Here is a 25,490-nt window from a genome sequence, read left to right as displayed (position 1 = left end):
GTATATGAGGTGGGCATTGAAACGCGAGATGAAAACGTATACTATTTAATAAATGTCGGCGGGGGAGAGAGGGAAGCAAGCTTCCTACCTTGTTCCTTTCACCAAAATAAACCTCAGATAAGCCATAGAGGGATAAATGATTGTGATGAAGAAAAAGTTGACACTGCCAAGTTCTAAAAGAATATGGGTCTATTTTATACTTAGGGAGAGAGGACCTTTTTAGGCATGACATGAAATGCAAGAGCCAGAAAGCAAAATACTGATCTATTTGAACACAAAACAAAAGTAAGTTCTCATCAAAAGTCAAAAGACAAACAACAAAGTAGCATAAGATGTTTGCAATACCAAAGATCTGATTTTCTTACTGGCCAAGTACGTTCATTTATATATCAGTATATACATAGGCACACATATATAAATACATACATACCATTTTAATTTCTCTAAATAGATCCCTCATACCTACATGCTCTGGAAGGATACAAACCACATTTTTTCCTATGACTTTGGGACAATCTTTTAATTAATATAATTTTGTAATCGTATTTTTATAGTGGCATAGGCATGTACTTGTATAAACAGAAACTAAAATCTGTTGATACTGTATTTAACTCTTAATGGTCCATAATTCAATGGTTCTTAGTCTTTTTGAAGACAAGGATTCCTTTAAGAATCAGAAGTTGTGGCCCCGATCCTCTGATAAGTACACATAGTGCATTTACCCAAAATGCAACGTGAGTTGGAAATCTCTGCTCTAAATAGTTCTTCTAAAGAGAGTTGGTCAGTGATCTATTGCTGCATAAGAAACTAAGCACAAACTTAGTTGCTTAAAATAAGAACTATTCTTTATTTATTTTTTTTTTATTTATTTAACTTTAGGTGCATACTATATCTGGCATTTCCCCCCATGTTATCCCTCCCCCTGCAACTGCCCCCAGTGTGTGATGCTCCTCACCCTGAGTCCACGTGTTCTCACTGTTCAACACCCACCTACAAGTGAGAACGTGCAATGTTTGGCTTTCTGTTCTTGTGTCAGTTTGCTGACAATGATGGTTTCCAGATTCATCCAAGTCCCTACAGAGGACACGAACTCATCATTTTTTATGGCTGCATAGTATTCCATAGTGTATATGTACCACACTTTCTTTGTCCAGTCTATCATTGATGGGCATTTGGGTTGGTTCCAGGTCTTTGCTTTTGTACACAGGGCTGCAATGAACATACGTGTACATGTGTCTTTATAATAGAACGATTTATAGTTCTTTGGGTATATGCCCAGTAATGGGATTGCTGGGTCAAATGGAATTTCTATTTCTAGCTCCTTGAGAAATCACCAGACTGTTTTCCATAATGGTTGAACTAATTTACACTTCCACCAACTGTGTAAGAGTGTTCCTATTTCTCCACATCCTCTCCAGCATCTGTTGTCTCCAGATTTTTTAATGATCACCATTCTAACTGGCATGAGATGATATCTCAATGTGGTTTTGATTTGCATTTCTCTAATGACCAGTGATGATGAGCATTTTTTCATATGTTTGTTGCCCTCATATATGTCTTCTTTTGAAAAGTATCTGGTCATATCCTTCACCCACTTTTGAATGGGGTTGTTTTTTTTCTTGTATATCTGTTTCAGTTCTTTGTAGATTCTGGTTATTAGCCCTTTGTCAGATGAGTAGATTGCAAAAATTTTTTCCCATTCTGTTGGTTGCCGATTCACTCTAATGATGGTTTCTTTTGCTGTATAGAAGCTCTGAATTTTAATTAGATCCCATTTGTCTATCTTGGCTTTTATTGCCATTGCTTTTGGTGTTTTAGTCATGAAGTCCTTGTCTATGCCTATGTCCTAGATGGTTTTGCCTACAAAACAAAAACCATTCTAATGCTTATAATTCTGTGGGTCAAAAATTTAGGCAGGACTCAGCAGGTCCACTTTGTCTGGGCTTCATGTGAGGTTGCCTACATGTTACTGGGGTCAGAGGATCCCAAAGGGTCTCATCTACATGTACGGGGCCCTGGTCCTATCTGTTGGCAGGGGTGCCTCACTGCTCCTCCATTGGCCTTTCTCCAGAATATCCTGGGCCCAAGGCAAAAACATGGACCTCAAGGCAAAAACAGAAGGAATGTGATCTCTGAAGCTCTGAGCCCAGCCAACACACAGCATCACTTTCACCACATTCTGTTGGTCAAAGCAAACCACAGGGCCAGCACAGATAGATGAGAAATAGGCCCAAGGTAGGAGGAATGGCACAGCCACGTTGCAAAAGGACGTGTAGGGTAGGAGGGATTGCTGTGGTCATTATTAAAGAGCAGCCTACCACAATAGAGTTTTCTGAAAATGTGCCACTTTTAGCAACAGATGAAGTTGTTCATCTGTGCCTTAACATTCATATACAACAAAACATAGTAATCTAAGAGTGACTCTACACTATCATAGTAGCTCCTCAATTTAAATTCCCAAGGATTTTCTTGTAACTTACTCAGAATCTTCCAAAATGAAAACTATGAATGTATGCATGGAATAGGAAAGTAGATGCCATAACTTTGACTTGCATATTTCATCCATTTTGATATGAAATATTTTCATATCTTAGCTCTAGTTGAGGAACTCTTCAGAAAACCCATGCTGTCCTACGTAAGGAAGGGTCACACGTTTGTATGCTGGACCTCTATGCCCACACCAAGATGAAGAGCTGGAGAAAAAACATAAACCATGGCCCTAAAATGGATGACTATAGGGATAAGATTTAGAAATTAAAGTTTTGATTTTCAAAACCCAAAAAGGCTTCCAGTGGAGTGCAGTCAGCTTAACTACCCTTTTATCTCCCTTCTAAAACACCACTGGCATCTAGTACCTCACTCTTAAATGACAATAGGCATTCAACAATCATGGAGCACATGAAGAAAGCTTCTGCTAAACTAGACAGCAAAAGTAAACAAGAGATGACACTCGAGGAAGCAGAGATAACAAAGCAAATGGAAGGAAATCATGAAAATCATTAATTTCTAGTCTCAGATAAATTAGAAGATACTGTACATTATTGAAAAGCAGGTTCAGTCCGATTGCCTCCTCTCTGGTTCTCCTTGCCATCTCTTTCTGACTTCTGGAAATGTGGCTTTCTATGTGGCTATCTCTGATGGCATCGCCAAGGTGTTCAGTGACATGAAGGTGCACAAGTTGTTGACACCAGAGGTGAAGAAGCTCAAGAAGGTAGTACTCTTCTGCCTGAGTGAAGACAAGAATGTCATCCTCAGGATGCAAGCAGAAGTTTGTGGGTGATGTCGGCCGACTGTCAATGGTCTCTCCACCACCTCTGTCAAGATGCTGCCAGACAGAGATTGCCACATGCCCTCCATGACGCAACCTGTGAGACCAAGGAGAGCAAGAAGGAGGACCTGGTGTTCAGCTTCTGGGCCTGAGTCTGCACCCCTTAAGAGCAAAATAATCTGTGCAGACTCAAGGACACTATCAAGAAGAAGCTGACAGAGATCAAGCATGAATTACAAGCAAACTGCTATGAGGAAGTCAATAACGACCACACCTTGGCAGAGAAGCTAGGATGCAATGCCATCATCTCTCTGGAAGGAATCCCTTCACCCCAGTTGCCAAACAGCTCCCCACCAAGCCCTGATTTTTCTTCTCCCCTCCATCCCTGACAGTTCTGGCCTTCCCAAATTACTTTTGATCTTCTGATTCCTCTTGGGTTGAAGTGTTACCAGAAAGGAGTCCTGATCCAGACCTCAAGAGAGGGTTCTTAGATCTCACGCAAGAAAGAATTAAGGGTGAGTCCACAGAGTAAAAAGAAAGCAAGTTTATTAGGGAAGTAAAGAAACAAAAGAATAGCTGTTCCATAGGCAGAGCAGTGGCATGGGCTGCTCCGCTAGGGATACTTACAGTTATTTCTTGATTACATGCTAAACAAGGGGTGTCTTATTTATGAGTTTTCTGGGAAAGAGGCAATTCCCAGAACTGAGAATTCCTCCTCCTTTTAGACCATATAGGGGAACTTCTTGATGTTGCCATGGCATTTATAAACTGTCAGGGTGCCGGTGGGAGTGTCTTTTAGCATGCTAATATATTATAATTAGTGTATAATGAGCAGGGACAACAATCAGAGGTCATTTTCATGGCAACCTTGATTTTGGTGGGTTTGGCTGGCTTCTTTACCACAACTGGTATTATCAGCAAGGTGTTTGTGACCTGTACCTTGTGCTGACCTCCTGTCTCATCCTTGTGACTTAGAATGCCTTAACCATCTGGGAATGCAGCCCAGCAGATCTCAGCCTTATTTTACCCAGCCCCTATTTTAGATGGAGTCGCTCTGGTTCAAACATCTCTGACAGAAGCAGACCAAGTATCCCCCAGGCACTTCAGTTTGGGGGGAGGGAATTTTTTAACAACACCCCGACTCCTCACCTGTTCCTTATTCTTCCTCTGCTGCCAACTTGTAACTGCAGTAGTGACTAGTGCTTGTCTGTAGAGTTGTGTGTGTAAATGGAATGTTGTGGAGATGAGCCCTCCCCATGCCACGGGTTCTTCTCCCTTTTTTCCTGATCATGGCCACTTATGTTAGCAAGACCAGTAGGGGACCTTCAGGTTGGGGATGGTGGAGGGAAGCAGAAAACGGGGGGGAAAAAAGAGCTTTTGGAAATAAAGACAAAGTTACCGAAGGAGACAAGTTGTTAAAGACAAATTTTCTGGTTGACTCAGTTTTAGCTAAGTCCAAGACCAACAGATTCCAAATCACCTATTGAGACCACGCAAGAGAAATTGAAGCTGACATTGCATCCCCTGTTATCACCTACCTGAAGCATGTATGAAAGGAGATAAGGAGATTTATTGAGGAAGCCTGGTCATGAGAATTTCTTAGAGTTACCAGTGTGTTCTTTGCTGCTTATATCCCTCTGGGAAAATAAGGGGATTGCCCACTCTACTCCAGAAGTGAAGTGAGTTGACTTTTAGAGAAATACTCAAAGATGTTGCCATTTATCTCCTTAAAATTCTGAGGGGCAGTGTGATTGGTATCCACCTGGACCTGCTAAAGTCAAAAGTAGGTAGGAGGCTGTCTGGAGTTGCCTCTAACAGTAGAAAAAAGAGAAAGGGGTTCAGTGAGAGCTTGCTGCACCTCACCGATAGTTGAACAAAGGTTTATACTTCCTGAAGGTTGTATGTGGAAAGGAACAGAAATTGAGTCAACCTGTAAAGACAAGATGTCCCCAGTTGTCTGTTGAGACAATTGTCTAATTTAGACTATTTTTAATGCCTGGAAATGGCCCAAGTACCTTTCATGGGTAGAGAAAAAATTTAAAATAATACGGTTGACAGGCTATGGTATTAAAAAATAAATAAAATCTTTTCATGATTTACACCTTAAAAGTTCGACTGTTTTTCAACAAACTGGTTACTTTGTGGTGTTGTCATTCTTTAGCGTCTCCCTAGTGGATCTGTTGGCACCTTTTGTTGTCAGCCCCTGAGTCCTGAAACACTGAGACACTCAGAAAAGTCACAACGAGCATCCTATTATAGAAATGAAAACATTTAATAGGTAGGCTAGATGACTATATCAAGAAACTCTCAGAAAATGTAGGATAAAAAGACAAAGGGATTGTAAAATTAGGAGGGAGCAGGGAAGAGAGATTGAGATCAACCCAGAAGGTTTAACATTTGACTATTAAGAATTACAGGGAGGACTAAGAGAAAATGAATGGGACAAAAAAGACTTTTTGTAAAAAAAAGGAAATTTCCTAAGAACTGAATAATATCAAGTTTCAGACCAGAAGGGCACAAATGTCTAGGTACAGTTACTGAAAATTTTTTTTAAAGATTCACATCAAGCAACACTATTATAATATTTCAAAATTACAGATCCAAAAAAGGAGGGGGGAAAGTTATAATCAAAGTAATTTGGAATCAGAAAGATATCAGACTTTTTAATAGCTACATTAGAAGAGAGAAAAACAAAAAAGCAATACTTTTATTATTGTGAGAGAGAACGACTATCAACCTAGAATTCTATACCTGCCAAAACTTTTAAGTTTGAGCATAAAATACTGACTTCAGATATGTAAGCTCTCAGAACGTTTCTCTCCACCGTACTCCTTTCTAATCTGATCCTTGAGGTTTGGCTTCAACCAAATTAGGCAGTTAACTCTGAAACAGAAAGGATTCATGAAACTAAGTGTCTGACCCAAATCAGAAATGTAAAGCAATATTCGAATGATGAGAAAAGATACAGTCTCACATGACAGGTATATGATGGTTTTAGAAAGAAACAAGCTCAGATTGGATAAAAACAATGTAATTGGTACATTATCTGGTCTATTTGACTATTGGAAAATAATACTAATAATGAAGCATAAGAAAGAAAAGAGGTACATAAGCAAGTTTTAAAAAAGCAAATATGAACTTGCAGAAAAATAAGCATTTGTATGAGAAATAAAAACATAGTACACTAGTTGGCTTTGCAGTAAATAATACATACTTGTAAACACTGTTCATTTAACAAAAACTTTATTAAGAATTGCAAATTACAAACATTTCTAAAATTAGAAAATACAAATTACAAATATTTAAAAGTATTATTAGAAATAGATATCTATTTATTAAACGAGATAAGCAGAGGGATGGCATAAGAAAACTAGTTCCTCTTGTACCATAAAGAATATCAATATGCAAAGTATAAAATTGGTATATTAAGAAATAGCAATACAAGACATTTGGCAATCTGGAGATCAGAATAAATGGCTGAGAGATTTAAGTGGTTGCCTCTAAGCCAGGTGCAGTGGCTAACACCAGTAAGCTCAACACTTTGGAAGACCAGGGCTGGCAAATCACCTGAGATCAGAAGTTCAAGACTAGCGTGGCCAACATGGCAAAACCCCATCTCTATTAAAATACAAAAATTAGGTGAGCATGGTGGTGCATGCCTATAATCCCAGCTACTAAAGAGGCTGATGCAGGAGAATAACATGAACCTGGGAGGCAGAGGTTGCAGTTAGCTGAGATCGTGCCACTGCACTCCGGCCTGGGCAACAGAGCAACTCTGTCTCAAAAAATAGAAATAAAAATAAATAAGTGGTTGCCTCTAAAAAGTGGAACAGAAAGGGAAAATGTGAGAGTTCAGGAGTGTTGGGAATGTTCTTAAATTGTTACATTTTGGCTGGGCACGGTGGCTCACACCTGTAATCCCAGCACTTTCAGAGGCTGAGGTGGGCAGATCACGAGGTCAGGAGATTGATACCAATCTGACCAACATGGTGAAACCCTGTCTCTACTAAAATATACAAAAATTAGGCATGGTAGTGCATGCCTGTAGTCCCAGCTACCTGGAGGCTGAGGCAGGAGAACCACTTGAACCCAGAAAGCAGAGGTTGCAGTGAGCCACGATCACGCTACTGCACTCCAGCCTCAGTGACAGAGCGAGACTCTGTCTCGAAAAAAAAAAAAAGTTATATTTCTTTTGGCACCATTTTAATTATGTATGTATATTACTTTAACAAAGAAATTAAAAGGAAACACATTCACCATGTCTTGATTCAGTTCAAGCTAGCATTATGTGCTGGTCACTTTCTTTTTTCAGATCAGTGTGAGCTGTGGAGAATGTGAAGATAAGACACAGTTTGGCTTCCTGTTGGGGTGACTGAGGGACAGGAAAAGACAGGGATTAGAGGAGTCAAGAGCATGGGCTCTGGTGTTAGGTTGGGGTGTGAGTTTCAGCCCCCACCCATGCTGGCTGGCTGACCCTGGCCAACTTCTCCCTGCCTGTTTGCTCAGCTATAATACAGGGATGGTAATAGAACAAGCATATTATCTATGTTTGGTGGGAGGCTTAGTGAGTGGATGGATTTTCAGTGAGTGCTTTGGTGCATGGCACATACCAAATGTTCAATAAGCAGCAGTTCTCCCTCTACTTTAGGTAATGACACATCATGAAATTGTAAACACAATGCTAGAAGGCCATCCTAAGTGCCTAGCAGGCAGAGCCCACGGATTTTTAAAAATTTATTCTTCTATGAAAATAATTGTCAGTTACAGGGCACTGATTATGGACTGGAAAGCTTTGCAGAAGCAATCCACTGTGTGACGGACTTCTGAAACCCGGCATGTTGGCGTGTATTTCCTTGGCTTCTGTCTCCTGCCTTGTGCATGTCAGGCCAGGTTTGGCACCTCATTACCTTTCTTGGCTCCCCCAGTTCCATTGTGCAGTCACCTCTTAAGTTTTCTGCCCTAGGGTAACTGCTAACAGCATTCACCCCATCTTCTGGCTGTCAACTGAAAGGCCACCGTGAGTTCACTTCCTGAGAGGGGCCCAGCTGGAGACCAAATAACCCAACCAAATTGCCAGAATTTCACATTTACTCTCTGCAAGGGCGGACAGGGAAACTCTGTTTCTGCCTCTGACAACCTCATCTATTATGATCTCTGCTATATTCTCTTCTTGTACCGATATTTTGTCACCTGTGTAACCAGAGAACAGTCCACCGGAAAACACAGAACGTGTGAAGCATTTAAATGCAGAAATTTTTTAGTAGTATAGCCATACATACACTTTCAAAGTCTCATTAGTAAACTTCCATTTATTTGAGTATTATTCAGCCTCTAAAACACAGGTTTTTAAAGCATATATAACAAGTGTTAGAGTTCTTTTAGAATTTGCCTAGTAAGTTTTTCAGTTTTCACCAGAAGACACCCCCACTGGGAAGGGGAAAAAAAACACACACACACACAAAGCATGCTATGATCTTAAGAGGAAAAAAGGAAATAAAATTATGTATTCCATATGATCTTATCTATGTAAGAATAAGAAAATAAAGACAACTGGAAGAAAATAAACCAAAATGCTCAGAGAGGTCATTCTGGGTTCAGAGATTTAGTAGTGTTTTTTTTTTCTTATACCTTTTCTTTTATATACATAATCTATTATTTTGTGAGAAAGACATACATGCTTTCAAAATAGTAATAGCCTCAAGATAAATAACACAAATTTAATTCCACAAATACTTCAGTACCTATTTTCTGGTATCATTTTAGGTGCTTTTAGAATTCAAGGTATGTGGTAAAAAAATGTATTTTATTCATTTAGTATTTGTTTAATAGCTTCTTATTGTCATTTTTTCTTAGCATATTTTAAACCTTTTGTGGACAAAAATCAAATGTTAGACTTCTCTGTCCCACAACTGCCTGGCCCAACTACTCTTTGATGTTAAATGCTTATAAATATTTCAGCTTTATAGGGGGATAGGAGTGATGTTCCTTCCTCTCTGCCCAACAACTTACAATACTTGAAACAAATTCTCAACAATGACATTTGGACGTTTATGGCCACCTCTCTCATTACCTGGAATTCCACTGAACTAATCCTAAGTTTAGTGCCAATTACCTAAAGGTTAATGTGGCCAAGCAATACCGGGAGAATTGGGTTTTTCCAAGAAATGGTCTGTATCACATTATGTTCAGGATGAGAGAGTGATTGACACTGTAGAACTGCTCACTTGGGAGACCGGGAGTGTCCTGCTGTGCTCCTCTCAGAACAGGGTCCTTACTTGGTGAGGCTTAAGGGAGGAAAGACAAAGGGCAAGGAAATAAATGAAGCTGGGCAGATTGTGTGGATGAGTTCAATAATTATTTATCAGTCACCATGGATACCGTGATGAACAAGTCCCTGCCCTCATAGAAATTACATTCTAGTAGAGCTAAACTCTGTTAGATCTCAGTATATAAGAATGATATGACCCTGAAGAGTGAGAAATTTGGGGCCATGTACTAAATTAGAAGAGGCTGGAACAAGAAATGCACACTTTGCTCATCTATGGCTATGTCAGCTGCTGTCACCACCATCCTTTTTCTTAGCCACCCGCCCCCACACAAAAAAGTTAGAATACATCACTACAGAAGAGCAAGGCAAAAGTGTCAACAATAATGAAGAAATGCACTGTGTGTATAAACATGGTTCTCCAATTCAGACTCCTAATTACAATCACTGTAGCTCATTTAGGAAGCTCTTAATACTTCAGAGAGAATCTACAGCATTTATTTGAGCAGTTCCCTCAATCTGTCAGAAGACGTCATCTTACAGGGCTTTAGCAACAGTTACATTTAGCCTCACCTTCTGCATTTGCCCCCTCATTCATTCTACTCAGAGTAGTCAATTTCTTGATGTGTCCGGAACGCATTGACGTCATTCTCATCTTGAGGCTTTTGCTTTTATTGTTTTCTCCCCCTCGTATTTTTTAATTGATTGGTTCAGACATCACCGCCTTACAAAGTCCTTCCATGTTCACCCTCGCTAAGACATCCTCAGCCACCTCTAACCCTCTAACCTGCTTTATTTTTTTGTACAGTGCTTACTATGACCTGAAATAATAACATAAATATCTTTTTTGCCCTAGAATGTACATTCCAGGAATGTAGGTTTCTTGTTTGTCCTCTTCCCTGTCTACATCCCCAGAGCCTTAGAAGAGTAGGTGATTTAGAGTGGATACTCAATAAATATTTGTTGAATGAGTAAATGAATGAATTTACTTGAACTTTACCTAGCCAGAATAATCAAAAGCATAGGTCAGTTAGATCTAAAAATTATAATTTCTCTCTACAGACATCCAACAATATAATCTTTCATTGAACCATAGTCTTCACAGTGAAATCACCATTATTGAGCACTGAGGCATGCGCGCGTGCACACACACAGAATTAAGCAAGGTACTAAAATGTAAACGTTCTCTGAGACTCATGAGCTACATTTTGGTCACTTAGACCATGAAAGCCCTAATTTCCTAACCCGTTGTACTTCAGCCTCTATTGCAGCAGGCATGCCATGAGAGAGCAAGAGATAATATCTAGAGACTGTGTTTACCAAAGGGATTCTCTGCTCCGAAAGTCCCCTGGCTATTGTCACACCATTTGTTTTTCATGATTGGAATGTGTGGCATTATTGAAGGGTGGGCTGGTGTCTAAATTGAATGGGTGAAGAGAAACAGAGAGACATTCTCTTTGCCACCTTTGTAGATAGGCGGCTGGGGAGTCTATGTACTGAATTACCCACTGTCAATTATTGATGGTTTGGCTGGAATCATTTACACTCTCTAGTTACTCTGACATGTGGCCAAAAGGCACCTGCCAGCCTGCTAGGAACCTCCCTTTTATCCACAGAAAAGTTCAAAAGAAAAGATTCAGCAAATGAAACTCATCTGCACAAGCCTCTGTGGATTTCTGGAAGACTCAGGTCATGTTGCTTATTCATAAAAGTTTAAGTCATTTGTTCATTCACTTATTCATTTAATTTTATCCAGGAAAGGCTGACATTCATCAGTTTGCACTAATAAAACTCTACTGGTTATTAAAATACTGAAATACTTGTGTAGCACTGGGTAAGTGGCCACTACCCTGAGCTCCTCATCACCAGGGTCACCTCACCGGACCTTCCCAAAATTAGTTAGTACTTGGCACAGCCGGAGGCCTTCAAAACCAGATCTCTGAGAGAAAGACGAGGTCCATTCTGAGTAGTCATGCTCACTACTTTCCATATAATAAATATTTGATTATCACCTCACCTGAGACTGTAATAGCAATAAAACTTGCATTTGAAAGGTCTATGTTCTTTACCTCATAATAAATTTAATAGTAGTTAACAGAAATGGAAGTCACATAATCTGAAAATATTAAACTGTTCTGAAACACCCTTAAAGGAGAAGTCGCCCAGGGTCTGATGGTGTTGCCTTGCCCTATCAAAGCCAAGCTCACTTGTTAAATGAAGTTTAGCCTAAAGTTGCCTGCTTCCATATTTTCAGTTTGGCCCGAAGTTTTCTCTGTGCATAATGAACTGTAACAACTGGAAGTGTAAACAGGCTACACTTGTGCCAGTCACAGAGTTTGGCCAATCAAATGTGGCCAACTGTTTGAACCATGTTCAAATAGGGCAAACACTGAGCTGTAACCAATGCGGCTGTTGCTGTACCTCACTTCTGTTTTCTGAATGGCACTTTCATTTTTCTGTCCATAAGTCCACCACGTGGCTGCGCAGGACTCTGAGTCTCCTCTGGCTCGGGAGGCTGCTGGAATCACGAATCAATCATGGCTCAATTAAATTCCTTCACGTTTAATTCAGCTGAAGTTTTTTGTTTGTTTGTTTTTTAAATCACACTCTTTGCCTAACCTGAGAGCATTTCCCCAAAAGAGACATTCTGGTTTTAACACGTACACCCACAAAGGCACAGGGATCTCACTCTCTTTGATCTGTATTATAGCCATGGTTTGGATGTGAGAGTCAACTGTATTATTACATTCCCAGGAGCTGTAGCATTGCACCTCCAGAGAAGGTCTGAAGACTGGGCTTTTAACTAATCACATATATTGCAATGCTTGGAAACCTCTTCATTTTCTAGGAAAATATCCTCAACAGGTTCCCCAAAACTGGATAAACTTGCATAACTCTGGCCACAGTTTTTATATTGCAATTTAGATAATTTCTAAAACATAAGAGGCGTACTGTGGGGCTGACCCGAGCTTGAGCCGTGCAGAAGGTCCTGAATTGGTTGAAAGGCCGTGGCATGGACATATGAAAAGGAAGACTTGCAGCCTACCAGCTATTGGTACAGTGCATGCAAAGCAAAAGGGCACACTTGGGATGAACATCACTGATAGTAAAATGCAGAGCCCGGGTGCTGACATGTTTCTTCCTCTCGAGAGAGTGGCGAGTTTGTTGCCGATCAGTCACTACACTGGGCTGACTACGGAGGACTCTGAAAGCTAATCGAAGAAATACGGGTGACTTTATTGTACTACCGTACTCACCTCGTCATACTGTTTTAGTAAGTTTTGTTGCTGTAGGACGCTTCCCTAGTGAGTTGCTTCTGCCTCCATGGAATGTAAGTTCAATTTCCCAATTATCTGAGTACTAGATATAACCATCCCTCCATGCTAAGCCATGATTTCTTTAAAATTTTAAGTCCATTGTTCATGAGTAATGAGCCACCACCATCAGGCTTTGTTTTGTAGAAAAAGGAAATAGGAATGCATGTTCTTATCAGTTCTTATGCCTCTGGTTTTATTTTACAAGTAGCCCGGACATGTGAATTAATGTGTGCCTCTGACCAAAACAGAACATTACTTAGAAGCAAGTGAGGACTGTTTTTCTCCACTTGAAGTATCTGGCTCTACAAAGCAGGAAATAAATACTTTGCCTCACTTCAGTGTTCCTGTCCGTGGCAGTTGACTTGGCTAGACAGATGATAAACAAGAGAGATTTTAGGGGGAAGCTCTATCTGCGGGATAAGAGACCAGAAGGAAGTAGGTCAAAGCCTAGCAAGGAATTTTAGGGAGAATCTTCACTTTGGAGAAGCTATCAACAGAGCTTGAAGCAAATGAAAATCAAGTCTCAATTTATTCAGCCAATAATTATGAGGAATCAAGCCAAGCAGAATTGCCATTCCAGGGGCAGGTTATCTCAGTGAGTACAGAAGCATTGTCATTAACATTTAATATCAGAATTATCAAATCTTCTGCAGATATTCTCTATATAACCTCATAGTGCTGAATTGTAAGCTAAATAGGCGTTGCCCTTGCCTTTCAATTTGTGTTCATTTGAAAGCACATGCAGCCAGCAGAAGAAAATTAACTGAACACTCAACTTTGCCGCTACAACTCCTTCTGTGTTGTACCTGAGTGAAGCAAGACAATGAGGTCTTGGAGACTACGAGTCTTACTCATGTTTATATTGTAGCATCCAGGACCGTGCCTGGAATGAAGCAGGCCTTCAGAGCCTGTCTCTGGAGAAAGAAGTACAGAGGCTGTTGATAAAGTCTGGAAGCAGAGGTGAATATACATAAGATCATCAAGGACATCTTGCATCTGTGAAAAAGTGAAATAACACTATTATGTTTCCAGCCATGTGAAATAGGAGAAGAAGGTGGTGGAACTCATGGTTTATTCAGGGTGAGAACCAGAGGGAATTTGCCACTTATTTTGTCTTCAACAAAGACTTCCTAGAAGTAAGTTTTTAAAGCTCTGTGAATAAAGCAAGAGGGCTTAGAAGTTTAACCAAAGGAAGGGTTGAGGTGAAAGATGGACGGGAATTGATGATTTCTCTCTGTGGTGTGACCGACACTCATATTCATTTTCCAAGTCTTTTTTTAAATCAGTGATTCTCAACTGGGGATGATTTTGCTCTCAGGGATATGTTTAGAGCTTCTTTTGGTTGTCACAACTGGAAGGGGAAATCCACCCCTATCTAGTGGGTAGAGGCCAAGGGACACCTCTAAACCTCCTACTATGAGCAAGACAGCCCCCTATAACAAAAAATTATCTGACCCAAAATGTCAAAAGTGCTGAGGCTTAGAGGTCCTAGTTCCATTGAGCCTTGGGAAAGGCTTCCTGACACACCTCAAACTATGCTAATTTCCTGTAATATCTTCATTTTACTTTGTAGTTCTCCTACATAGCATTTATCACAATTATAATCAAATACATTTCATCTGTCTCTTCCACAAAAACAAAATTTCACAGAAGAAGTGTATGTATCTTGTTCCCATTGTATCCTAGCACCTATTACAATGCCTGGCACATAGTAGATCCTCAATAAATATGTATTGAATGAATCAATCAATCAAGAAAGAACTAACATGGAAAAATAAGGAAAAATACTCATGTTATTAAGCAGAGCTGCAGTTTCAGGAATCACCTGAAGTTTGCCCAGTGATCTTGGATTTTTCCATATCAGTTCAAAAAAGTGATGAGTTCAGACACAGTATGAAGGGAAGGTAGAGCTAATAAACTCGATAACATTTTTAATATATAGACTTACTGCAGTATTTCAGCATTTTAGTTTTTTATCACTAAAGGAACTTGGATGCCAACCCTTTCAAAAAATCTTTGGGAGTTGAACCAGGATTGATCTTGTGGCAAAGCCTCTTCATCGGCTGCCAGGACACCCATTCAGGCTCACTTTCCCATTCTCTTACAGCCATGTGACACCATTCTGGTCAACAGGGTAAAAAGCCGATCTGCTGAGACAGGATTTCTGGGAAAGATTTTGCTTTTCTGCTAAAAGGGAGAGGCAAAACAAGCACCAACCTTCTTTTTTTCCCTCCTGGTTGGACCCCGTATCAGCAACCTGCCTCTGCCTGCACTAATTATAAATGAGAAAAGTCATCCACCTCTATTTAAGCCACTGTAATTAGGTTTTCTCTTCCCTGCAGCTGAACGCAGTCCTATCTGATGATACTGTTTTCTGCCTTGGTAGAATCTTTTTTCATGGTCTTTTTAATGATGCAAAGGCAGGAACAGAGATGGTAGGTAGCACAGCTCGGCCTGGGCTTAATCTCATCTGAAGTACAAAGAAAATAGAAGAATCTAGAGTAGTAGAGGTCGTAGCCTTGAAAGATTTGTGATGAAGCCCAGTGCTACTTTGTGGTGAGTATCAGAAAAAGAGATGCCAGAGCTCATGGTTTAAGCGGGGAGGGGAGGTATTCATGATACAACGTGGCTGACTTCCTGTTTACATTTTGCAGGCACTGTGTGTGTGTGTGTGTGTGTGTGTGTGTGTGTGTGTTGGGGGGGTAGTAAGGCGGCAGTTAGAATATGAGGGTTTTAGATCCGGTTTTAAAGGTTCTGCATGGAGTGAAAGACCTGAACACAAAGTGGTTACTCTACAGAGTCTTGTGGATGCAGGCTTCAAAGCCCTTCTACCATCTTCTGCTCTTCTCTCTGATCTTCTCTAGGCTACGAGAATCTTGGAGGTAAGAGCCATGTCTTGTTGCCCTCAGTTTCTCTGATCCCAGAAGAGTGTCATGCCTATAGCATATTATCAGTCAATATTTTCCCAATTAAACATTTACAGTCTTCTCCCCCTTGGTCTTAAAGTGCATAGTTGTAAAAAAGAAGAGATGTAATTGAAGTCTGGAGGAGGAGATTAATTTCATTTCTTGCCTTCATTTTTTTTTTTAATTACAAGCACTACTTCCTGTATGTTGAATAGAAGAGAATGTGGAACCCTGAGTTAGCCAAAATCCTTAAGAAAAAGAACTTTTTTCCAAAAAAGAAAAAATTGGAAAAGGAAATTTTCCCAAATGACATTCCATAGAACCCAGTTCCTTAAAATAAATACATTCTTTAATTTGAGCAATAGTGGATTAAATAGTTACAGTCTTTGGTACATGAATGTGTGTTGTATCTTTCTAAGAGGTATATGGTTTGTTGCTTTTCAAGTCTCTATTTAGTTATGTAACCCCAAGAGGATTCCAGGACAAAAAAATCAGGGAATAATGATTATCCAATTATTAATACATGTTCAGTTGTGGCAAAGTTTGGGAACTGATGTTTTAGATCATAAGGCTTATGAGAAAAATACAAGGGCATTTGTGAAGAAGGAACTAAAAGGAGATGGCAGCTCAGAAAAAGAGAAATTCAAGCAGACGAAAAGACCTAGAAGTTACAACAGGAAAGTGTAGCTTGATGCCTGCCATGATGCTCTCTAAATGTATGGCATAGCATGGAGACCAAAGATATTATGTTGGCAGAAGCGTTAAGCTAAGGATCAGGAGCCTGGCAATGTGCTCCAGAAACTTGCTTTAACTGGCTTGCGTCGCTTCTCTAAATTGCTTCAGGGCTAACGGGCCATATTAAACCCTTTATTTCTTCTTTCGTGGAATCTTATTTGAAGTGAGTTACGAGCTAAGGTGCTGGAGGACTTTTGAGTTATTTCAAGAAGATAGTCAGATAGTATGCATGAAAAAATTAGGTACTTTGTTTTTTTAAAAAGTTATATTTATTAATTTTTGTCGGAGGCCCCTTAGAATAATCTTAGGCAAGTTTTCATACTAACAAATTAAGTGCAATTAATTTCTAAGTAATGTTTATGTCTGAGAGATTGGTAAGTGGTTGAGCTAATTAACAAAAATAAAAAAGCTTATCACACGCGTCTGCCACACTCTACTGTGGTGTCCTAATGATTACTGTGTCAAAGTAGTAAACTGAGTCAAGAATGGGTCTACAATTCATGTTTCAGAAGTGTTGAGTTTGGTATTTGTTGACAAATTTTGAAGTTCAAATAGACAAACACGTGGTTTTTCCTTCTGACTGAATTTGAAAGCTCCAAGATGGGACTCCTAATGCCGTAAACGTTGACACAGCTTGGCAAGCTCCTCGCTATGGAAGTACTTTGTGAAAACAACTTTGGCCCATAAAGTATTAATACTGTTTGATAAAAATCAGTTTTTGTTTGCTGTGTCTTTTGAAGCTAGTGTAACCCCTGGTCATTCTATATGACTATAAAAGCTTTTTGGAATCAAATCCTAATCCCAACATGTTTTTCTTGTTCATTTAAACCTTTTATATACATGTGGGAGCTAGAGAGAGTGCAAAGCTTTTAGGGCTTAAGCTTAAACTGTCATTCTCATGCGTGGTCTCTGAAAAGCATTTGACATGTTTGTATTTGTAAGTTGAAGTATACATTTACGGTCTTAAGCATTTTCTTTTTTCCCTTTCTGCTTGTTTGTTTGGTTTACAAACATAGACTATCTTCAAATGAGACAGCAGACATGCTACAGTTTGGATTGTTTGACTTACCGCCTTGTAGAAAATATCTGTGGGTGTAAATTTTCTAGGTTAGCCCCTGACTCAGGGTCCTAAAGAAAAAAAGTGTTCTCAACCCAAACTCAATAGTATTAATACTATCACCAGCCCGCTCCCAAGCCCAATAAAAAGCCTAAATAAACTGAACTTATAAAAGCTGTTTTTTCAGTGCCGTAAGAGTCAAATGTAACCTCTGGAGGTTCTTCAGTTTTTGTGGGGTTTTTTTTTTGTTTGTTTCCATGAAAAAGAAGGAACTGAGGCTGCTGAGCAGAGAAATTCATAGCACTTTATTTTTCTTTTTGAGCTATTATGCCCAGTAATCATAATAGTGGCAGATAGAGTTAAATTGTAAAAATTTATCAAAGGACTAAATTTAAATGGATTTAAGAAAAGCTAAAAAGATATTGTTAATACTGTCAAGCTGACAATTGAAGTAAGTTTCTTGGAAAGTGATTGCATAATGAACTGTATCAGTTAATTTTTGCTACCAAAGAAACATCTCCAAAATTTGTTTATTAAAACAACCACCATTAAATACGTATAATTCTCACACATGTCAATTTCAAAAAAAGGAAAAGAAAAATTGTTTAAACCTCCATTGAGTTTAGTGCATGATTCTCAAAGTCTGCAGTTTGAGGTTGGCTCTGATGAGTGGTTCTTCTGATCCCGGCTGCGGTTGACTGATCTTTGCTAGGTTCATTTATGCATCTGTGGTCAGCTGGTGTGTTAATTGTGGACACTCTGGGCTAGGACAGCTAAGGCAAGGACAGCTGAGGCCTCTCTCCATGTGATCTCTCAGTCTTGTCCTTATTCAGATACAACTTCCATACCTTTTCCGTTTATTTTTAATCTCTCCATGTCTCTAAATTCTTTTTGTCATTTCCTTAATCTGGATCTTATTAGAGCATCCCCAGGGGCAACATCCATCCTCTAGCTTGGTTGCCTGAGTTTTCTAGAGACAAGGAGTAAAGTAAAAGCCAACATTTCTCCTGACTTATTTTTAATAACCTTTAGGGTTATTGTATTTGTGTCTTTTATAATCATCAGCCCCAAATGCTTTCAGGAAGGAACTCCAGTCCAAACAAAACTAATTAATTAATTAGGTGGTCAAATGATTAAAAATTGATGGCTAAACAAATTAGCATTTTTATTGAATTTATTGCTTTTTATCTCTACTCCCGTTTCCTGTATGTCTCAGATGAGCTCACCAGTCCCTGGCAATTTGGCTTTTAGAAGCTTCATCCCGTGGCTGATGTGGGACATCACTTAAACTCTGCAGCCACTGCAGAATGGGCCCTGATTGTCTCTCACCAATTAATCAGGAAGCTTGAAGTGACTGATTGCTGCCTCCATCAACACAGGATGTTTTGACGTAGCTATTTGGACAAGGCTGTTTGAGGCCCCCTACAAGGCTTGCTGGCATTTGGGAGGGGAACATGGCCCAAGGGTCAAGGTTTGAATGCCGCAACTCATCTCACATCAAACTGCAAACTCCTCAATGCTTATTGGGGAATCTACCCTGTGCCAGGCCCCCAAAAGGAGGCTCTGGTGAGCAAAATTGATACTAGCTCTGCCCTCATGGGCTATAGTCAAGTTAGTAACAGGATTATTCATTAGTAGTCTTCCATGTAGGTAGACCAACTCTAATGAGTGTTGCAAAGAGAAAGCATTGGGAACATAGGTTTGAGAAGAGGGAAGCTTTAAAACTGTGGTGGCTGAGAATGAAGGAGCTGCTTGACCGGGAAAACATACCTGATTACCAGATGGTAAAACGGACAGCATGAATTTCCCCCCAGCAGGGTTCAGCAGTCCCCATGCAGACTTTAAGAAATTGAGCAGTTAGATTTATCTAGGGCTGGCTGGCTTCATGCTGGTTGGATCTGATGAAATTACCAAGGTATAAGGGAGTTCTGAAGTGATGGAATGTGGAATGCAAACTCAATAACATAAGTGAAAAATGGACAAGGCTTTCCACCCTTCATGGCAGGCTTGACCAGCTAACAAGCCTATGACGAGGTAGAGCTGGCAATCCTGAGCTATGGCATATCCCATCTAAAGGTAGTCATTGCCACTCACTTAAAAGCTGCTACTCGATGATAGTGTTCTACAGAAATTATCAATCATATGTAACAAAGAAAATGGCCTTAGGCACTCTTAGATTTCTAAATGAAGTTTTCTCTATCATATTATTACTTTCTTACAAAGTTTGCTTTGTTCAAACTTATTTTTCCAAACACACTGACAAAGGAGCCCAAGTTAGCAGCCAAAATGCATGGAAAGATATGATGGTAACAGAAACTTCAGGTTTAGACATTTCGCAAAATCAGCAAAAGGCCTGAAAGCTCATGCTATTTAAATCTGTGCCAGTTTTCAGGATTTGTATTTTTGTGAAGAAGGGAATCAGTGTGACAGGTGGAAGAGTGAATGCAGTGACAACTCCCATCATTCACACATGTTCATCATTGCCTGCAAGACGCATGGCAAATCCCAGCACTGGTGATAACATAGGAACACTTCCAGCACTGGTGATATTGCGGAGTACTTACAGCACTGGTGATATCACAGAAGACTGTACTCAGGAGAGTTTATCTTATCTGGCCTGGCTACTGCCAATTAATCTAGATTCCTCAAGGGCAATGCTGGCCCTGTCTTCCCAGAATCATTGCAAACTTTCTGATTAATGCATGTTTTCCACCTGTTCAAGTCTTCTGTGGCCCACCTATATCTTCCATAATGATCTTCACACCCTTCGTGGACTAAAGCACCACACGGCTGATAGTAACAGGCTGTGAGGTCTAACAGATGTTCCAGAGTTTAAATCTTGCCCTTACATTTTTGATAAATTTAGGTAACACCTCTGAACCTCAGTTTCTTAAAAGCCTCAGGTTTCTTTTAGACCATATAAAAACAGATGTATTAAACTAAAAGATAAAATGAAATAATCTCTTAAATATTTTAAATTTTATCTTAAAAATTTATTTTGGTACTCACCAAAATAGTATTTTCGATAATTATAGTGGGAACAATGTGGTGATGTGATTCGGAAGAGATTATAAAAGTGTCAACTCTGCCCATTTTCTCACTTGCTTGGGCTTAATGGCTTGTGAGAATCAAGCCACTTGGCCATTTGAGACAGTTTAGTGAAATTCAAGGTAGGTAATTTAATTTGCAAATCCACCAGTGGGCATAAGTAAAAAATACTTTACTACAAGCTCAAAGTGAATGAACAAGTAGGGATAATGGTTGCAAATCCTTTGGGTTGTGGAAATTGCATATGACACGTGACCAACAACCTAGAGAGCAGCTAAGAACAGGAGAGTCATTGTTAAATGTTAGTAAACTGAAATGTAGTAAATCTTAATGCTTTTTTAAAAAATTAAAAATAGAAGTTCTAATCTTTTTCTTCTGAATTTCAACACATTTAGTGGTGCCCAAATTTGAATATGCAACAAAGCCAGCTGGAGACTTCGTTAAACTACAGATAGCTAGATCTGATTCCCAGAGTTTTTGATTCAGTAGATCTGGGGTAGGACCCAAGAATTTGCATTTCTAATGAGTTTCCAGGTGAAGCCCATGCTGCTGGACTTAAGGCCCACACTTTGAGGAACCCTGCAGTAGAGCATCTTGAAGACTCCCCAGGTTGTGTTCTCTACCAGATCTTTGGTATATATAATACAAATCACGTTAGGATCAATGACATCAAGAAGTAATGTTCCCTTTATATTCCAGTTTATATCACCCACTCATGTCCTGCATCGCCCTTCCACCCACTCCACACTATCCATTGCCCTTCCCACAATGAAGGCGGAAAGGGCCCGCAGAACAGGGGAAGGATGGCACATCCTCTTTGTGAATGCAGCTGACAGTGACTTGCACTACCTGGTGAATTCATGCCCTCAGCATGTTTCCCCAGGGTGAATTAATTGCTTTGCTTTTCCTTTTCCTTTGCATAAAACTAGGCAGATTTGTCCCTTCTGTTTGAGCAAGACCTTGTTGCCAGCACTTTTCGAGGATGGCCAGCATGTGGCTGCTGTATGAGGTTGATAGTGTTGTCAGGAATTCCAGGGTGGATATTGTCACTTGCATTGGGAAATGCTAACTGAGGTCAATTCTAGTTCAGCTTCCCACCTACAGAATGATGGCAGGACGTAGGTTTGGCCCGTGTAAGATGAATAGGTCAGCAGAAACATATTGTCCTCCTAATCCAGGCATCTCTACTTTTAAGCCTTAAATCAGAATGTGTTTATTCCGTATTTGAGATCCAGCAATTCATGTCCTCAAATGAGACATTTTAAAATCAAAAGCACAGACAGGCAACCAAAAAATTCTAAACAACAACAAAATGTTTAAACCAAAGCTGTACCTTTAAAAGTTCTGTGTGGTTTATATCTTTGAATTTTGAAATTGAAAGTCGTTTTTTTCAATAATTATTGCTGAGTAACAAAACTACCCCCAACACTGAGTGGCTTAAAACCACCTTTTTGTTTCTTTGCTCATGAGTCTTCAATTTGCACCATTCTTGGTAGGACTCTGCTCTGTGTAGGGTCAGTTAGGATGGTTCAGGTAAGCCAGAACAATCTGTTTCTAAATGGGCTTCACTCACTTTGATTGACAAGTTGGTGCTGGAGCTGTGGGCTGGGGCCTTGGTTTTCCTCTTTGTGGTCTCACCACATGGCTAGCTTGGGCTTCTCACAGCAGGTTGGTCTCAGGGTAGTAGGGCTTCTTACAAGGTGCCTGGTTGTACCCAGCCTACCAGAAACTATCAGACCTTCTGTAGGCTTAAGCTTGGAATTGGCCCATCATCGCTTCCATTACATTCTGTTTGTTAAATCAAGTCACAAAGTCAGCCCAAACTGAACGATAGAGTGGACACAGGGACTTGGACATCAGCAAGTGTGGGACTTGGTCATCAGCAAGTGTGGGTCTTTGGGGCCCACCAAAGCAACAGCCTACCGCAGTCATGATGATGCTGGATTTTCTACTCCCTGCTATTTCGGGGCTCTTTGCATTCCATACCACAATCAGGCCAGCTCAGCATCAACAGAGGCAGGTTGTTAATCTCAGGATGGACAATAGTGCTTCCCAAAGAGGGAAAAGTGGCTTTGCCTCTAGCTGAGAGATAATTGTCAGAGTTCAAGGACATGTGTTTGCAGAAAAGGCGTCTCTGTTAACTTTCTGCCCAAACGCTCTCCTGGTTACTTTATCTCCCCGGATCCTGCCTCCTTTTTCTTCATAGCACTCTCCACTGCCTAATGCTTTATTAAGTAGTTGTTGAGTTAGTTATTGTCTGTTTCCCTCCAGTCAAACGTAAAACTCCCAGGGGAAGACACTCGGTATCTTTTGCTCTCTGCTGGATGCCCAGCACCGACAGTGCCTGGCACATAGAAAGCTCCGCATAAATATTTATTGAATGAATGAGTATCTAAAGTTTATATCTGAGAATCTACATATGAGAATATGCAGACATGACAACTTCAAAATAAGTCACTATGATGCAGGGGCTATGGCTGAGGTTTGTCTCTCTATAGAGCCTGGGCCACATGTCCCCTTGTTGCGTATGGGGTGTACTCTCTGCCAGTTCCCATGGTGTCATTGTTCGGAGGTGTCAGTGGACATCAATCATGGGACTGGAGGGTTTTTCTCTAGAGCCTCCAGTTCCTTTCTTTGGCCAATTAGGCTTTGTGCTCCCATTTCGAAACACAGAGGTGGGAGAAACATGAACCTGGCTTTATCTAATGCCTTAGTTTTAAGGAACAAGCATCTGGTGCAATGCTATATTATTTCCAATTAAAACTTGGTTATCTTCATCCTTCCTAAGACTGGTTAGTGAGCATTAGCCATTCATTCCTAAAAAGAGGCTTAACCAGATAGTTTTTCATTATATTCTACCTTTCACTTGGATATGGAGAGGGCCAGGCAGGCTGCCTGGCTGGCTTTTCTTTCGTTTTCTCTCTGGTTTGCTTTCTCCTAATCTAGATGTATTTTTTTCTTATTCTTTTCTATAGCGTCCCTTTGAAATCTCAGCGTAATTTGTGAAAATCCTCATTTGTGCTCGTCCTCCTGTTCATGCACTCTTTTGATTGTTTATCGATCACAGAAAAACAAATCAGATTTTCTTAATGAACATTATGTGCTTGCACCTCATTTGGTTACAGGTCACCTAGATCTGTCACTTGTGGGACCTCCCTTTTGAACGCCCAGTCTATTTCTTATCATTTATGGAGTCTTTATCTGAAACCCATTTATTCTGGCTCTGTGCAAAGTGGTCCTCAGTGCCATGGTTTCCAGCCATTTTACCAGCCCCAAAGACACTTGTGTGTTTTTAAAAGAGGTTAAATAATTATGTTGAAAAAGCACTTGAAATATTTCTGTTGGATTGTGTTTGGGTTATTTTCCTTCACGTCTTTTTGTTTCCCCTTGTTCCGCCCCCTTTCTGGCCCCTCTTCATTCCTCTACTTGTGGCACTGAAGTGTGGCTACTCCACTCACAGCAGCCTCAGCCCAGCCCGGCTGTACAAGGAGCCCATCTGGCTAAGGGTGTTCTCTAAGAGCCCTAATGTGAGTGTTTCTGATTATGATAACCTTAACCAAGTTATTCAAAGATGCAATAGCTGTGTGTCAGTTTTCGGAGTCATTTTAGACCCTAGGCCTAGAGATGCTAGAGTATCAAGTATGTTTCAAGTTCAAATAAGAAACCAGCAATGTCCTGTGAGTCTGCACCCTGAATGCAAACACCACGCCAAGGCACTTTCCCAGCTGTGAGTTAGTGAATCTGGAGTTCTGCATTAAAGTGGTTCAGCTGAACTTCTGAAAGTGACCGATGGCATGATCATGGGAGTGCTGGGGCCTACATGCAGGACTGTGATTCAGTTCCCTTTTTCATCACCCCAGCTTCCTTTCTCTCTCTCTTCACCTGAATCCACATCTTTTCTGGTATGAATTTGTCCCCTGGCTCTCCAAAACTAGAAGAGGAAAACAATCTCAGATTCTCTCCTGTCCAAGTACTAACCGGGCCCCACCCTGCTTAGCTTCCAAGATCAGATGAGATGGGGCATGTTCAGGGAGGTGCGGCCATACACCAGTCTCAGATGCTCTTGAGTTCGCAACAGCTTTGAGACCTCTGACGATGGAAGTCTACCGGAAGCAAGTTTAAAACCATTTGTTATTTATCTTCCTGCCTCCCCTCTGTCAAGCAAGTCTGTTTTTAGCATTGCTCTTTGATTTTTGTAGTGTTAACCTGCCCCGATTTATAAGAAACTTAATGTTTCCCTGTCCTTTTCTTTCTCGTTTTCTATTTGTAATTTGGTTAACTAATTATCTTAATGCTCATTTTTCCTCAAAATGGACCCATATCATGTCAGCAGGACAAAATTCTTAGGAAGCTGTGAACAGAGCTCAACTCAAATTTGCAAACCTTCTCTTCCATGATTTATTGCGCCGATTTCAGGAATATATAACATCACTCATTACTTTCCACTTCCCTCTTGAGCTGTGTGGATAGTGGGGAGAACAATGAACTGAGAGCTGAAAAGACTTGAATTCCGGGTGTGACTCTGCAGTGTATGAACTGGGCTCTCCTCGGAGATTCACTTAACTTATCAAAGACTCGGCTTCTCTTTTCTGTACAATATAAATGATCATGAGTATTCTGCCTATTTATGAAGTCATTGAACAGCTGAGTGAGAAGTTATCTTCTCCGAAAACACTAATTATGCACCTCTTATGTACCAAGTAATATGTGAGGCACTTAGAATACAGAAGTCAAGTGCAGTTTCTACCTGCTTTCTGGAGGTGTTATCACCATCCTCTTCATCATCAACACACAGCTGCCTTTACTTTAAAGTTGAGACCCATCATAGGAGAGTTCCCATAGTTTGGCTTTTGATTTGTCTCATCACCTCTTTCAATGGCAAGCAGTGATTCAG

The 25,490-nt window shown here is 40.2% G+C and overlaps 1 protein-coding gene, 1 non-coding gene and 1 pseudogene across 5 annotated transcripts in view; all 3 read left to right on the top strand.

Annotated features, from left to right (window-relative positions):
- Nucleotides 1-3,657, top strand: part of LOC105705567 (uncharacterized) — a 34,706-nt pseudogene extending 31,049 nt beyond the window's left edge.
- RARB (retinoic acid receptor beta) overlaps nucleotides 1-25,490 on the top strand; it is a 777,639-nt gene that overhangs the window by 511,624 nt on the left and 240,525 nt on the right. Inside the window, exon 1 of one of the 4 annotated variants that reach the window (XM_012435521.3) lies at nucleotides 15,598-15,732. The exons of the other annotated variants lie outside the window; for them this stretch is intronic. The gene's annotated coding sequence lies outside the window, so the exon portion shown is untranslated. Of the gene's footprint in view, nucleotides 1-15,597; nucleotides 15,733-25,490 lie in introns of those variants that run through there. 4 annotated transcript variants of the gene reach the window in all.
- LOC135275957 (U7 small nuclear RNA) lies at nucleotides 8,631-8,694 on the top strand. The gene has a single exon (XR_010343540.1). It is a non-coding gene; the product is annotated as a U7 small nuclear RNA (small nuclear RNA).

Source organism: Aotus nancymaae, unplaced genomic scaffold (genome assembly GCF_030222135.1).
Source record: "Aotus nancymaae isolate 86718 unplaced genomic scaffold, 86718_ANA_hifiasm-v0.15.2.pri h1tg000019l, whole genome shotgun sequence".
In the NCBI taxonomy this organism is placed as follows: Eukaryota; Metazoa; Chordata; class Mammalia; order Primates; family Aotidae; genus Aotus; species Aotus nancymaae.
Note: the sequence above shows the minus strand (reverse complement) of the source record. Positions and strands in the feature narration are given on the sequence as shown.